The sequence below is a fragment of the Gorilla gorilla genome, chromosome 3 (genome assembly GCF_029281585.2).
Source record: "Gorilla gorilla gorilla isolate KB3781 chromosome 3, NHGRI_mGorGor1-v2.1_pri, whole genome shotgun sequence".
Taxonomy (NCBI): domain Eukaryota; kingdom Metazoa; phylum Chordata; class Mammalia; order Primates; family Hominidae; genus Gorilla; species Gorilla gorilla.
The window spans coordinates 106933099-106950081 of record NC_073227.2 but is presented as its reverse complement, the minus strand read 5'-3'; the positions used below and the strand labels follow the sequence as shown (position 1 = coordinate 106950081).

At 37.2% G+C, this 16983-nt stretch overlaps 1 protein-coding gene across 7 annotated transcripts in view; it reads right to left on the bottom strand.

Moving 5' to 3' along the window:
- The window catches only part of PTPN13 (protein tyrosine phosphatase non-receptor type 13), a 222882-nt gene that overhangs the window by 184623 nt on the left and 21276 nt on the right, over positions 1–16983 (bottom strand). The window lies entirely within an intron of this gene.

The window sequence follows — 16983 nt, the reverse complement described above, 5'->3', positions numbered from 1 at the left end:
AAGAAAAATTAATTATATCACATAACCAGAATCATTATTATGTTTTTGGTTAACACAGGTATTACTGACATGACCTTAAAACTGCTCACAGAGACAAAGCCACAGGGAGATTCTAACAGATGTCATTTTAATCCTTAAGGATTGTGGCACGCACAGCTAGTACATACGAGTGATTGAGAACAGAATGAACAGTAAACAGATTAACTAAATCCAATCAAGTGATAAAATAACCTGTCTGGAGACAGATTAATTAGGAATGTTTAACTTGAATCTAAAGAAATAGGGCTAATAGAAACACGCTGTTTCAAGAACAAAGCAGCTATAAAATAGAGCTCTGTGTATGCCACTAGTTTGAGCAAGGATTCACTCACCATCCAGGCTAAGGACATCTTTGGTCATTAAAAAACCACAGTGAGTTGAGAAGGCAACCCCAAAACTGTAAGCATCTTTTCATCCAGGAAGATTCAGAATTAAGTATAGAAAAGTTTGAGACACAGCCCATATATTAGTATTTTTTAAAATTAAAGAATCTGTACATATATAGTATCTTAGCTAGGAGAAATAGGTGAGTTAGAATAACAGATTAGCATGGTGATTCCAATTTAAATAGTGTAATGAGAAAATGGTTGAGGCTTGTATTTTAAAACATACAGAATGCCACTGGAACATACAAGAGACCCTTAAAGGCTTGCTGTACATAAGTCTTAACTATATAAGTTTTCATTCATTAGAAGACTTATTTGGGTACTTGGGAAGGTTTTTTCTGTCAGTCAGATACAAGAAATACTTTAAAAATTGGCTTTTAATTGTATGAATGCAGTTTAAAGTGTTTATGGGATGTTAATTGACTAGATTTGAAAATGAGATTATACACTCAAAGGGTCCCTTGAAATTTTCTGCATGTATAAATAGAAAAAATAATTAAATTGACCTTAAAAGCTTAAGAACTATGGCCAGGTGCAGTGACTTATGCCTGTAATCCCAGCACTTTGGGAGGCCAAGGTGAGAGGATCACTTGAGTCCAGGGGTTCAAGACTGCCTGGGCAATACAGCGATATCTCGTCTCTATAAATAATAATACTTTTTTAAAAAATTAGCTGAACATGATGGTGCGTGCCTGTAGTCCCAGCTACTTGAGAGGTTGAGATGGGAGGATTGCTTGAGCCTGGGAGGTGGAGACTGCAATGCTATAATTGCACCACTCCACTCCAGCCTGGGCAACAGAGCAATACCCCATTAAAAAAAAAAGTAAGACACAGGTTTTAGAATTTTTAATGTAATAAGAATGTTCATTTAAAAATAATTTTCAATAAGCTTTTCTGCACACAATAAGGTCTTGAAGGCTATTAAAAAGTTAGGGGAAAATCATTGTGACTTCAGTTAGCCAATGTTTTTGGAGATATGAAAACAAATGCATGACCCAGAATAGAAAAACAAAATTGATAAACTGGAATTCATCAAAATTAAACATCTTTGCTATTTGAAAAGAAAGAACTGTTAAAAAATGAACCACAAACTAAGGAAAAATACTGCAAATCATATAACTGATAAAGGACTTATATCCAGAATATATAATTAAAAAACCAAACAATCCCGTTTTTTTTAGATTTGAATGGACATCAGAGAAGATATACGGCTGGCAAATGAGCACATGAAACAATTCTCAACATCATTAGTCATTAGGAAAATAAAAATAAAACAATGAGATATGACTACATAGCTATGAGGATATCTAAAATTAAAAAGATTAACCACAATGTGTTGACAAAGCATACTAAGTATTGACAAAGATGTAGAGAAACTGGAATTTTCATACATTGCTAGTGGGAACGTAAAATGGTACACTTTGGAAAACTGTTAATATAGTTTCTTAAAAAGTTAAATATACACTTAACATATGACCTAGCCATTCCATGCCAAGCTGCTTACCCAATAGAACTTAAAGCATATGTCCATACAAAGACCTGTACACAAATGTTCATAGCAGTTTTAATTGTAACAGCTAAAAACTGGAAACAAGCAAATATCTATCAACAGGTGAATGGACAAAAAAAAATCTTAGTATATCCTCACAATGGAATACTAATCAGCAATAAAAATTATTACTGATACATGTGACAACATGGATAAATCTGAAATAATTATGCTAAATGAAGAAAGCAAGACAGAAACAAGTGTATATGTTGTATGATTACATTTATACAAAATTATAGAAAATGCAAACTAATTTACAGTTACAGAAAGCAGATCAGTGGTTGCCTGAAGATGGTATTGCCCTATGGAGAGGCATGTGGGAAAGATTAAAAAGGGGCATGAGGAAACGTGGAAACATTTGGAGGTCATAAATATGTCCATTATTCTGATTGTGGTGATGATCTCATAGGTACACACATATGTCAAAACTTAACAAATTATACACTTTAAATATGTACAGTTTATTATATGTCAAACATGCCTCAATAAAGCTGTTAAAAAGAAAAAAAAACCAAAAATCTAAACCCAATCAAAGGTGAAACAGCAATCCTTTTCTTTGTTCCATGAAGCTGCCTGAATGTTTTTAGTGTTAGAAGAAACTAACCACAACTTCAGGTAACATTTGCTTTTTAAGAAATAATAATAAATGGTAAATTTGTTTTCTAAAAGTTAACTTTTCTCATTTTTTTTATTGTGGTAAAAATATACAATGTTAAATTTACTATTTTAACCCATTTTTAAGTGTATAGTTCAGTAGTGTTAAATATATTCACATCGTTATTGAACAGACCTCTGGAACTTTACCTTGTAAAACTGAAATGCCCTTGGTAACCAACTTTGTACTTTCTGTTTCTATGATTTTGACTATTTTAGATATTTCATATGAGTGGAATCATTTAGTACTTGTCCTAAATGACTAGCTTATTTTGCTTCACATAATGTCCTCAAGGTTCATCCATGTTATAGCATGTGACAGGATTTCCTTCTTTTTTAAGGCTGCAAAATATTTTACCATGTATGTATATACCACATTTTCTGTATCCATTCACCTGTTTAGAACATTTGGGGTTGTTTCCAGTTCTTGGCTATTACACATAATGCTGTGATGAACATGGGTATGCAGATATCTCTTTGAGATCCTGCTTTGAATTATTTTGGATATACAGCTGACCCTTGAATAACGTAGGGGTTGGGGGAACTGACTCTCTGTGCAGTTGAAAATCCACATATAACTTTTGATTCCCCCAAAACTTGAGGTTCAACTGTATACCCAAAAGTGGAATTGCTAAATCATATGGTAATTCTATTTTTAATTTATTCAGGATTACTGTTTTTCATAGTAGCTGCACCATTTTACATCCCCACCAACAATGCAAAGAGTTCCAGCATCTTTGCACTCTCACTAATAAAAGCACTATTAGAGGTGTAGAAGATTAAGGGTTCATCTCCCTAATACAAAATACGTTAATATTTCTTTCCATTAGAAGTAGTTATAGATCAGGTAGTAGAGAAAAAATATTATTGCCTAATATAGTTAGAAAAAACTAAGAAAGAATTGGAATTTTAAGGAGAAAAAGGGATAAAGCTCAGTGAAGTTTTAATTGGATGTTGCCACAAGGTAGAAACAGCATGTATCTAAATGTTTTTGTTGCAGTTGGAGCAATGTTTAGTATTTGTCAACTTTTCCATTATGCTTTCCCTGTGAAAGAAGATAAACTAAAATAAACACAAGTCTAAATTGCCTTTCTGGGCCTCCGGTTCATGTCAACTACTTATCTAAATAGAAATCATGAATGCCTAGTCCCTGCTTTCAAAGGACAGCTTCAAAGAATAAGAAGAAAAACTCTGGAATTCTTCAGTCCCTCTCTGCATCATTTAAACTTAGGAGAAAAGTAAAACCAGGGGGGAAATCTCTAATTTCACATTTGTTCTTTCTCTTCACCAACTGGAAGGTACCAACAGAAAACAATGCAATGGTAGAATTTTGATGTTGAGTATTGTCTTTCTACAACACCTTTCCTCGCTACCTACAGACTTATGCTAAGATCATTGCTTTAGGATACTGCTGATCTTCCTAAATTACATAGACTTAAAATGTCTACTGGACAGCAACCAAAGGAAACAAATAAGGATAAAACACAAAAGATCAAGTAAAAATTCATATTTGTCCTTTACATTGTAAAAAATAGTGTGCTAAGCAGCATTCTGTGATTGCCCTCAAGATTCCTTTCATGTTGTAAACTGCCTACGTAGTGGGGCATATCGCAAGGACCTAAGGGTGGCCTCTAGGAGCCAAAAGTGTATCCCAGCCAACGACCAGGAAGAAAAGGTCCTACAATCACAAGGACTGAATTCTACCAACAAGCCTTTAGACTTCAGGACCATGAGTCTGGGACTAAAAGTTGAATAGGTGTGGTGTGGTACCAGACATTAAACACACACACATACACACAAAAAAACAAGCAAACAAAAACAAACTAAAAATATCTAGCAGGTGAGAGGATAAATCAATGATTATAATATATATTGTGTTAAATATCATAATGGTTCAAAGTGCCATGGGATTCCAAAAAGGGTATTTAATTAGACCAGAAAGGAAGATTTTAGAAATGATTCCAAGGTTGGGATGAGGGAGGAGGGTGTAAGTAAGAAGAAAGTAGATAAAGAAGATATAAGGGGGTTATAGTTAAGGCCTTCCAGGTAGAGGAAATAACCTGTATTAAGAGAGAGACAAGAAACAGTAGGAGGTATTCAAATTCTGTAGACTATCCAGAGAAGGGGAAGAGAAGACAAGAGATGAAGCTAAGTGGTAAATACCAGTCAGATCATGAAAGTTCCAAGATACAGGAGGAGGTGGGTAAGCAACAGGTAAAGTCACAAAGATTAGAGAGTGATTACCTTTCCAATGATACTTCATCTGGTCTGCTGAAGTCAAAGGGAAAGGAGCATGTTTCATGTTTAGAGATGGAAATGTTAGGTGGAGGACTTCTTGTCTAATGGCCTCATTCATTGGCTTAGTGAGGTAGTCCTCATGACCTATTTCAAATGCTTCATATACCTGCCCATGTGCTTATATATACCCTCAAAGAATGGCTTTCAAGGTGTATTCAGGAATCTGTAGCTCCCCAGGTAGGTCCCATACACAATAATGTTAAAGAACCATTGCATTTTTGGATAAAACTTTTTTGTTGCTTTTTAGAGTCAGGTTCTGACTATGTTAACCAGATTGGAGTACAGTGGCTATTCACAGGCATGATCATGGCACATTGCATCCTCAAACTCTTGGCCTTAAGCAATCCCGCCTCAGCCTCCCAAGTAGCTGCAACTATAGGCATGCCACTGCACCCAGCTTTTGGATAAAGCTTTAACCCTCAATTCCAATAGCTCCTATGATATTAATCAATTCTAAGACGACCAGTCAATGCCAGACTTTCCTAATTACTCAGAGGTCAGCTAGTTGAATACTTCCTTACCATGCTCATCCTTGATTTTAGCAACTGAACTAACTATTCAACAAAGGGCTATTTTGAGTGGTGCCCTTTTAAGTCTACAAAACTAGAAAACTAAACAAAGCAAAGGGACTATTAGAGCTGCAGAGCTCAGGTACTATAGAATCATACATCATCTTATAATGAGAGCACTGGTCCCTGGGTATTCTCTTTTTGGCTGTCCCTTGAGCCAGAGATCAGATCCTCAGCTTTTTCTTGGTTGCATTTAGCAACCAACAAATAAGTAGAGAGAAGTCAAAGATTTGCTTGGAGGATACTGCAGAAAGAGAGTTGAGAGTTGTGGCAGGAGTTATTGTGGGGAAGGATTACGGGGTCTATGCAGTATAAAAAAGAAAATAAAGCTACAAGAGAGTCAAATAAATTGTAAAAGAATGGAACGATCCACCAACTAGATTATTAATTCCTTCATTTATTTAAATATTTGTTACAACTATTATGTGCTATGCATTGATAGGTGCTAGGTTTTTATTCAATCAATTAACAAATATTTATTATTTACTATGAGCCAGGCACTGTTTTAAGTACTGAGGAGATAAGAGTGAATAAACTAGACAAAAACAACTGGTCCTATGGAGAGGACAGACAATAAATAAGTACAATAACTAGAATATCGTATGGTAATAAATGTGATGGAGGAAAATAACTAAGAAGGAGGCCTAGGGAATAGCAGGAAAGTCAGAAAGTAGACATTTAAAATAAAACAATCAAGGAAGGCCTCACTGAGAGTTTGTCATTTGAGCAAAGATCTAAAGGAGGTGAGAGAGTGAGATGTGCATATACATAGGAAAGAACATTCTGGGCAGAAAGTAAAGAATTTGGATCATAATTCCAAAAGACAGAATCCTGAAAGTCATAATCCCAAATGTTGAAATCTCAAAAGATCAAAATCCCTAAAGTCTAAAATTCTGAAAATCACAATCACAGGATAGTTGCATCATGTTAGGTGAAACTATTACCTGGTTATTGTCTTTATTTGGAAATGAATTATGGTTTGAGGAGATGCATATGAGTGCCAAGTTGACAAAGAGTAGACTTGTGGATTTAATTTTAGGTGTCAGCTTAATTGGATTAAAGAATATCTAGAAACCTGGTAAAGCATTATTTTGGGTGTGTCTGTGAGGGGGTTTCCAGAGATTAGTATGTGAGTCTGAGTGGAGTGGGTAGAGAAAATCTTCCCTCAATATTGGCAGGCACCATCCAATTAGTCAGGGGCCTGGATAGGACACACACAGAAGGTGAACTGGTCTCTCTCTGAGAACTGGAACAAACCTTTCTTCCACTGCCTTGGACATCAGAACTGCATATCTGCCTGTCTTTAGACTCCATGACTTACACCAGCAGACCCCTGGGAGGTTTTCAGCCTCTGAATGAGTTACACCATCAGCTTCCCTGGTTCTCAACATAAAAACATTGAGACATTGAGCTCCCAAAGTGGTAGCTGTGAGACAGGTGGGAAGTGATCAGATTCTGGAAATATCTTGAAGGAAGGGCCAAAAGTTTTTGTTGATATTGATGCTCTTTGCCCTAAGAAATTGGCAGGAGGGAGTTACCATTAACTAAGACAGGAAGCCTGTGAAAGGAGTTGGTTTGGAGGGAAAGTTTCAGAGTTTGATTTTGTATGTTATGTTTGCAATGCTGATTAGACATTCAAGTGAAGATGCTAAGTAGGTAACTGAATATATGTGATGGGCATAAACATTTAGAATAGTCAACATATAGATTGTATTTTAAAGCCCTGAAATTTCATGAGACTCTAAAGTAGTACACACAGATAGAAGAGACATCCAAGGACAGAGAGATGAAGACTAACAAGAAAAGGAGACTAAGTGGCTTTGCCCCAAAACCACCTCTTCTAGAGAGCCCTGATTATCTCAGAATAGGTTTGGCTTTTAAATAGCATTTGTTGAAATGAGGATTCAAACAAGGTCTATACACTGTATATCTCTTTTAATCTAAAACAGTAATCCCTTCGTTATTGGTTATATTTTTAAAGTTCAACTTTTTTCCTTTCATTTTAAGACCTAGAGTCCCATCATTAGAAACAAATGAAGTAAATTCACAGCAAATAGGTAAAGTTTTACTACCCTTTGTTAACCTACATTAAAAGGGGCTTTATGTACTTAGTTATTACCAAAGACTCTCCATAAGCTCGTATTCTGTAATTATCTCTCTCAAAACTACAGTAAGTTTTTTAAGAATTAGCCTTTATTAAATTAGCAGAAAAATCTAAGCTACAGCAAACGATAAAAAGTAAAATTGATAATTTATGTTCACACTGATTCACAGAGCACAAAATAAGGGCAATGGTCTTATTCTCCATATTCTATCAGTCTGAAGATAAATGTAACAGAATTTTACTAATTTGTGTGGTAATTACTCAGTGTGCAATTCAGAAGGAACAAAATACAGGGGGTTGTAATGATAACTCAAACGACCTTTTGGAGAAACAAAGCAGAGAAGTTTTTAGCAAAGAATAATGTTTATTTAAGGTTCTGTCTGTTATGGATTCTATTATAAACAGTGAACTATATATCTTATTAAGGTCATTTAAAATGTATTAAGGACAGAACTCGACACATTTGATATTGCTTATTGGGTTATTGCTACTGACTTTTATTAGGAGGGAGGATGAGGAGGAGAGAGGGAGCAAAAGGAAGAGACAAAGAAGAATATGACTGACAAAAAAGGAAAAGAATAAGAAAAAAAAGAAAAATATCTAGCCTCACTTTATCTCTTATGCATATTCTTATCTACACATGGGTTCCCAACTACTTATGACAAACTCTGGACCAGCTATGTTATGTTTAAAAAAGTAATGCAGTGCTTTACTCTATATTCTGAAACATCCCCAGCAAAGGTCTGGGGCAACACCCAGTAATCTAACACATCAACATTTCTGCAGTAAACTGATGAATATTTACACTAAGTGGGATAAATAAAAACTGTAAATAGCTTCATGTCAGTTCAGTCAGGTTTTGCCACCAAAAAAGCTCAAGTACAGTTTTGCATTCAAATGAGTTAAAAAAAAAACTTGCTTTTTCAGACATTTTTGGATTCTGAATTGCAGATGAGAGATTGTGGACACATATTTCACTAAGAAGGCTGGTTAACTCTATAAGAAAGTCGGCTATCTTTGAAAGCATTTTGCCATAATTCTAGGGACTTGAGAGTGGAACTGAACTTAATTAAAATTTATACGGTAAAGTCTAAATACATGAGGGCTACATCTTTAAATGGAGACAAAAAATTTTTAAATATGCAATTGCTTATTGTGAATACAAGAGATTTTGATGCACTAATTGTTAAAGTGATCACACCCACAACAAAGGATTTTTGTCTACATTCACAGCCTGCAGTGTGATCCCCACATGTGTACCCCAGCCCAGGCTTTGTGTGCCTTCTAAGTGTACAGAATTCATTAAACGAGTGAGAAATTGGAAGCACAAGATCCAAATAGAGGTAACAGGTGTCCTACATGAAAGAGAATTAAGTCTTAAATCTGTGTTTTAGGGAGAAACGGGGTGCTTCTAGAGAAAAATAGCAGAGTGAGTCTTCTTGCGACAACGGATACCTAAACAAAAAGATAAAAATCTTTAGCTATGTCTATTAAACACTTGGCTAATAAGAGGGAAACGGCAGGAATAATCATTATTTGACATTTATTTGTAAAATCACTTCTATAATTCCCAGAGGTAAAGCTAGCTAGCCTGAAATTAGACCTGCTAGAAAGAGATAGTAATGCACTGATTTAGGGAAGAGCATTTGGTAGAAATATTATTTCCTTTGTTAAATTAGAAAATGTAAACTATACACAAATAAGTACATTTTGTGATAGAATTTGAAAATTAAATTTAATTGCAGTGTAGCATTTAAATTTCATTATATCAGTAATGTTGGCTATTTAGACATGATGTTCTAGTACAGTTCTAGGTCATGAAACTTGGAGAAAGAGGTCCTAGAATGTTTTTGCTCTATTCTCCTTTACAAATAACCCATATGTGTACTGCATTAATGAATCATCTTGCTAAGTCACCTATTTTTTCTTAAGAATAAAATTTCTGCGGGTGCAGTGCTCATACCTATAATCCCAGCACTTTGGGGAGGCCAGAGTGGACAAACTGCTTGAGCTCAGGAGTCCAGCCTGGACAACATGGTGAAACCCCATTTCTAAAAAAATACAAAAATTAGCTGGCTATGGTGGTGTGTGCCTGTGGTCCCAGCTACTTGGGAGGCTGTGGTGGGAGGATTGCTTGAGCTGGGGAAGTCAAGGCTACAGTGAACCGGGCCTGTGCCACTGCACTCCAGCCCGGGCAACAGAGCAAGACCTTGTCTCAAAAATAATAATAATTAACAATAATAAAATTTATTTAAGATTTATTTCCTCCCCTTATAATCTTACCATACCCAAATGTCCTTACTTAATATTTTTTAAATGTCTCATTTTTACATTTGAATTTATTTAAAAAGCAAATATTAGGTCAATATTATGTTCTTAAATGGAAAACCAGTAAAATGTTCCATAAATAGAAGGTAAGTACAAAAGTCACTATCAATCCATACATGAGAACACAATAATGTTATTGAATATGAGCCACAAGAGTGTGGCCTGCCTGTGCAGCAACACTCCAAGCTTGGGACATGTCTCTATTTGTTAAAAAGGGAGATTAGCAAGTCAAACAAACAAACTAGCACCAGAATGGGACTCTCTCCATGACCTCATCATGGAGACAAGTATTGGGGGAAAAAAAAAAAAAAAGAAAAAAGAAAAAGAAAGGAACTTGCTTATTGCAGGATTTGATTTTCTGAAATTTAGCTGCAGAAATGACCTCTCTTACCATATTACTACTCTTAGAAAAGCTCTACCTTAAGCCAAATGTAATAATCAGAGATGTTAGAGAAAACATTTAGAAATATAGAAATGTGGTATGGTGACAGGAGTTGAAATCTGGACTCTTCCCTCCCTCCACCGCCTTTTCCACTTCTCCTAAGAAATGAAAGGCCTGAAGATTTGGAAAGATTCAGGATAAAATCTCATGTCACTGCTTAGATATAAAAATTAGATTTTTTAAAAACTGAAATGTGTAAAATATTTCAAAATGGAAATTGGTAATATCAAAATCATTTTTAGAATGGAGCAATTTGAGTAGAATTTTTGACAATTTCCAAATATTAAGTTGAAATTGTTGTAATTACTGGAATATACATAGATTTATAATGTTTCATCTGTGATTTGAGAAGTTATTTGGGCTTACTCTTCCATTTATTTTCTCTAGAATCAAATTTGTTTCTACTCCTGATTAATATACCTAACCTTCTGAACACCATACAGAAGGTTGAATACAGTACACCGTAGGCTACCGTGTCAGTTGTTTACCCTTGTGATCGCGTGGCTGACTGGGAGCTGTAGCTCTCTGCCACTGACTGGCATTGTGAGAGAGTGTCCAACTGGGTATCAAACCCACAGCCAATATCACACTGAATGGGCAAAAACTGGAAGCATTCCCTTTGAAAACAGGCACAAGACAGGGCTGCCCTCTCTCACCACTCCTATTCAACGTACTGTTGGAAGTTCTGGCCAGGGCAATCAGGCAGGAGAAGGAAATAAAGGGTATTCAATTAGGAAAAGAGGAAGTCAAATTGTCCCTGTTTGCAGACAACATGATTGTATACCTAGAAAACCCCATCTTCTCAGCCCAAAGTCTCCTTAAGCTGATAAGCAACTTCAGCAAAGTCTCAGGATACAAAATCAATGTGCAAAAATCACAAGCATTCTTATACACCAATAACAGACAAACAGAGAGCCAAATCATAAGTGAACTCCCATTCACAATTGCTTCAAAGAGAATAAAATACTTAGGAATCCAACTTACAAGGGATGTGAAGGACCTCTTCAAGGAGAACTGCAAACCACTGCCCAATGAAATAAAAGAGGATACAAACAAATGGAAGAACATTCCATGCTCATGGGTAGGAATAATCAATATTGTGAAAATGGCCATAATGCCCAAGGTAATTTATAGATTCAATGCCATCCCCATCAAGCTACCAATGACTTTCTTCCCAGAATTGGAAAAAACTACTTTAAAGTTCATATGGAACCAAAAAAGAGCCCGCATCGCCAAGTCAATCCTAAGCCAAAAGAACAAAGCTGCAGGCATCATGCTACCCGACTTCAAACTATACTACAAGACTACAGTAACCAAAACAGCATGGTACTGGTACCAAAACAGAGATACAGAACAATGGAACAGAACAGAGCCCTCAGAAATAACGCCTCATATCTACAACTATCTGATCTTTGACAAACCTGAGAAAAACAAGAAATGGGGAAAGGATTCCCTATTTAATAAATGGTGCTGGGAAAACTGGCTAGCCATATGTAGAAAGCTGAAACTGGATCCCTTCCTTACACCTTATACAAAAATTCATTCAAGAGGGATTAAAGATTTAAATGTTAGACCTAAAACCATAAAAACCCTAGAAGAAAACCTAGGCAATACCATTCAAGACATAGGCATGGGCAAGGACTTCATGTCTAAAACACCAAAAGCAATGGCAACAAAAGCCAAAATTGACAAATGGGATCTAATTAAACTAAAGAGCTTCTGCACAGCAAAAGAAACTACCATGAGAGTGAACAGGCAACCTACAGAATGGGAGAAAATTTTTGCAATCTACTCATCTGACAAAGGGCTAATATCCAGAATCTACAAAGAATTCAAACAAATTTACAAGAAAAAAAACCCATCAAAAAGTGGGTGAAGGATATCAACAGACACTTCTCAAAAGAAGACATGTATGCAGCCAAAAGACACATGAAAAAATGCTCATCATCACTGGCCATCAGAGAAATGCAAATCAAAACCACAATGAGATACCATCTCACACCAGTTAGAATGGCGATCATTAAAAAGTCAGGAAACAACAGATGCTGGAGAGGATGTGCAGAAATAGGAATACTTTTTCTTATTTTTTATTATACTTTAAGTTTTAGGGTACATGTGCACAATGTGCAGGTTAGTTACATATGTATACATGTGCCATGCTGGTGTGCTGCACCCATTAACTCGTCATTTAGCATCAGGTATATCTCCTAAAGCTATCCCTCCCCCCTCCCCCCTCCCCCCACCCCACAACAGTCCCCAGAGTGTGATGTTCCCCTTCCTGTGTCCATGTGTTCTCATTGTTCAATTCCCACCTATGAGTGAGAACATGCGGTGTTTGGTTTTTTCTCCCTGCGATAGTTTGCTGAGAATGATGGTTTCCAGCTTCATCCATGTCCCTACAAAGGACATGAACTCATCATTTTTTATGGCTGCATAGTATTCCATGGTGTATATGTGCCACATTTTCTTAATCCAGTCTATCATTGTTGGACATTTGGGTTGGTTCCAAGTCTTTGCTATTGTGAATAGTGCCGCAATAAACATACGTGTGCGTGTCTTTACAGCAGCATGTTTTATAGTCCTTTGGGTATATACCCAGTAATGGGATGGCTGGGTCAAACGGTATTTCTAGTTCTAGATCCCTGAGGAATCGCCACACTGTCTTCTACAATGGTTGAACTAGTTTACAGTCCCACCAACAGTGTAAAACACAGACCTATAGTCCCAGCTACTCCGGAGGCTGAGGTGGGAGGATCACTTGAACCCAGGAAGTTGAGACTGCATTCCAGGCTGGATGACAGAGCGAGACCCTGTCTCAAAAAACAAAAAAAAAAACAACAAAAAGCTGAGTAACTTGCCTCAAGGTCACACGGCTAGCAAATGTTGCTCAATTAAAGAATGAATAATTACGTTTCTTATTAGCAGGTCTGTATTTCATTCACCTTAGAATCTCTTTTAGTGCCTAGCCCAGCATGCAACTGGGACTCAAATATTTGTTAAATCACTATCTCATAATAAAGGCAGCTTAGTCCATCTTGAATTAATTTTTGCATAAGGTGTAAGGAAGGGATCCAGTTTCAGCTTTCTACATATGGCTAGCCAGTTTTCCCAGCACCATTTATTAAATAGGGAATCCTTTCCCCATTTCTTGTTTTTGTCAGGTTTGTCAAAGATCAGATAGTTGTAGATATGTGGCATTATTTCTGAGGGCTCTGTTCTGTTCCTTTGGTCTATATCTCTGTTTTGGTACCAGTACCATGTTGTTTTGGTTACTGTAGCCTTGTGGTATAGTTTGAAGTCAGGTAGTGTGATGCCTCCAGCTTTGTTCTTTTGGCTTAGGATTGACTTGGCAATGCGGGCTCTTTTTTGGTTCCACATGAACTTTAAAGTAGTTTTTTCCAATTCTGTGAAGAAAGTCACTGTTGGCTTGATGGGGATGGCATTGAATCTATAAATTCCCTTGGGCAGTATGGCCATTTTCACGATATTGATTATTCCTACCCATGAGCATGGAATGTTCTTTCATTTGTTTGTATCCTCTTTTATTTCATTGAGCAGTGGTTTGTAGTTCTCCTTGAAGAGGTCCTTCGCATCCCTTGTAAGATGGATTCCTAGGTATTTTATTCTCTTTAAAGCAATTGTGAATGGGAGTTCACTCATGATTTGGCTGTCTGTTTTTCTGTTATTGGTGTATAAGAATGCTTGTGATTTTTGCACATTGATTTTGTATGCTGAGACTTTGCTGAAGTTGCTTATCAGCTTAAGGAGATTTTGGGCTGAGACGATGGGGTTTTCTAGATATACAATCATGTCATCTGCAAAAAGGGACAATTTGACTTCCTCTTTTCCTAACAGGATTAAAGACTTAAATGTTAGACCTAAAACCATAAAAACCCTAGAAGAAAACCTAGGCAATACCATTCAGGACATAGGCATGGACAAGGACTTCATGTCTAAAACACCAAAAGCAATGGCAACAAAAACCAAAATTGACAGATGGGATCTAATTAAACTAAAGAGCTTCTGCACAGCAAAAGAAACTACCATCAGAGTGAACAGGCAACCTACAGAATGAGATAAAATTTTTGTAATCTACTCATCTGTCAAAGGGCTACTATCCAGAATCTACAATGAACTCAAACAAATTTACAAGAAAAAAACAAACAACCCCATCAAAAAGTGGGCGAAGGATATGAACAGACACTTCTCAAAAGAAGACATTTATGCAGCCAAAAGACACATGAAAAAATGCTCATCATCACTGGGCATCAGAGAAATGCAAATCAAAACCACAGGCCAGGCGCGGTGGCTCACGCCTGTAATCCCAGCACTTTGGGAGGCCGAGGCGGGCGGATCACGAGGTCAGGAGATCGAGACCATCCTGGCTAACATGGTGAAACCCCGTCTCTACTAAAAATACAAAAAAATTAGCCGGGCGTGGTGGCGGGCGCCTGTAGTCCCAGCTACTCGGGAGGCTGAGGCAGGAGAATGGCATGAACCCGGGAGGCGGAGCTTGCAGTGAGCGGAGATCGCGCCACTGCACTCCAGCCGGGACGACAGAGCGAGACTCCGTCTCAGAAAAAAAAAAAAAAAAAAAAATCAAAACCACAATGAGATACCATCTCACACCAGTTAGAATGGCGATCATTAAAAAGTCAGGAAACAACAGGTGCTGGAGAGGATATGGAGAAATAGGAACACTTTTACACTGTTGGTGGGATTGTAAACTAGTTCAACCATTGTGGAAGACAGTGTGGCGATTCCTCAGGGATCTAGAACTAGAAATACCGTTTGACCCAGCCATCCCATTACTGGGTATATACCCAAAGGACTATAAAACATGCTGCTATAAAGACACACGCACACGTATGTTTATTGCGGCACTATTCACAATAGCAAAGACTTGGAACCAACCCAAATGTCCAACAATGATAGACTGGATTAAGAAAATGTGGCACATATACACCATGGAATACTATGCAGCCATAAAAAATGATGAGTTCATGTCCTTTGTAGGGACATGGATGAAGCTGGAAACCATCATTCTCAGCAAACTATCGCAGGGACAAAAAACCAAACACCGCATGTTCTCACTCATAGGTGGGAATTGAACAATGAGAACACATGGACACAGGAAGGGGAACATCACACTCTGGGGACTGTTGTGGGGTGGGGGGAGGGGGGAGGGATAGCTTTAGGAGATATACCTGATGCTAAATGACGAGTTAATGGGTGCAGCACACCAGCATGGCACATGTATACATATGTAACTAACCTGCACATTGTGCACATGTACCCTAAAACTTAAAATATAATTTAAAAAAGTAAAAAAAAAAAATAAAAATTCAAAATTCCAAGTACTGTTTCAATTCAATGCCTACTGTTTTTGCACCATCGTAAAGTAAAAAAATCATTAAGTTGAACCCTCCTAAGTTGAGGACCGTCTGTAGACATATAACTTGAAAAATCTGGTCAGTGCAACAGAAGAACTGAATTTTTAATTTTTATTTAATTTTAATTAATGTAAATTTAAATGGCCACAGGGAACTTGTGGCTACCACATTAGATAGTAAAGCCCTAGAAAATTATGACAATAGGATTATAACAGGTTGCTTTGCTTCTTCTCTTGTCCCTCAGTAGTCTATTCTCACTAGTGACTCTTCAATGTAGGTCTAATCATGTAATTCCAATGCTTCGTGGCTTCCCATCACACTTAGAATAAAAATTTAAATTCCTACTCAAGCTCACAGCTCCCTAGAAGATTTTTTCCTCAAACTATCTCATCTCAACTATTCACGCTCTCCCCTTCAGTCCTGACACACTCAACTCCAGTCTTGGTGACTCTTAATTAAGCCCTTGCATTTGTCTAGAACACTCCTGTATTAGGCTGTTCTTGCATAGCTGTAAAGAAATATCTGAGGCTAGGTAATTCATAAAGAAAAGAGGTTTAATTGACTCATGGTTCTGTAGGCTTTATAGAAAGCATGGCGTTGGAAGCCTTCTACAAAGATCTCAGGAAGCTTAGAAGGAGAAGGGGGAGTAGGCACATCACATGGTGAAAGCAGGAGCAAGGGAGAGAAAGAGTGGGTGGGGAGGTGTCATATACTTTTAAACAACCTGACCTCGTATGAACCCAGAGCAAGAGCTCACTTATCACCAAGGGGATGACCCAAGCTATTCATGAGAAATCTGCCCACCCACCCCCCATGGCCCCACGATCTAAATACCTCCCAACCAGGCCCCACCTCTAACATTGGGGATTACATGTCAGGATGAGATTTGGGCAGGGACAAACATCTAAACTATATCAACTCCTATCTGAAATATCCACGTCTGAGCTGCCTCACTTCATTCAGTTCATTGATCAATTCTTACCTCATAGAGATCTCTACGAGGTCTTCCTTGACAACCTCAATCTAAAATACCAGCATCACCCACTCCCTCACTCTCTCATATCATTATCCAATTACATAACACTTCATGACATTTATAACGCTTTGTATTATAGAATTAATCTCTATTGAATGTATTTGACAACAAAATGTAAAACTAATGAGGACAGAGATTTTGTCTCTTTTGTTAACTGGTGTATCCCTAAATGTCTAGGACAACTG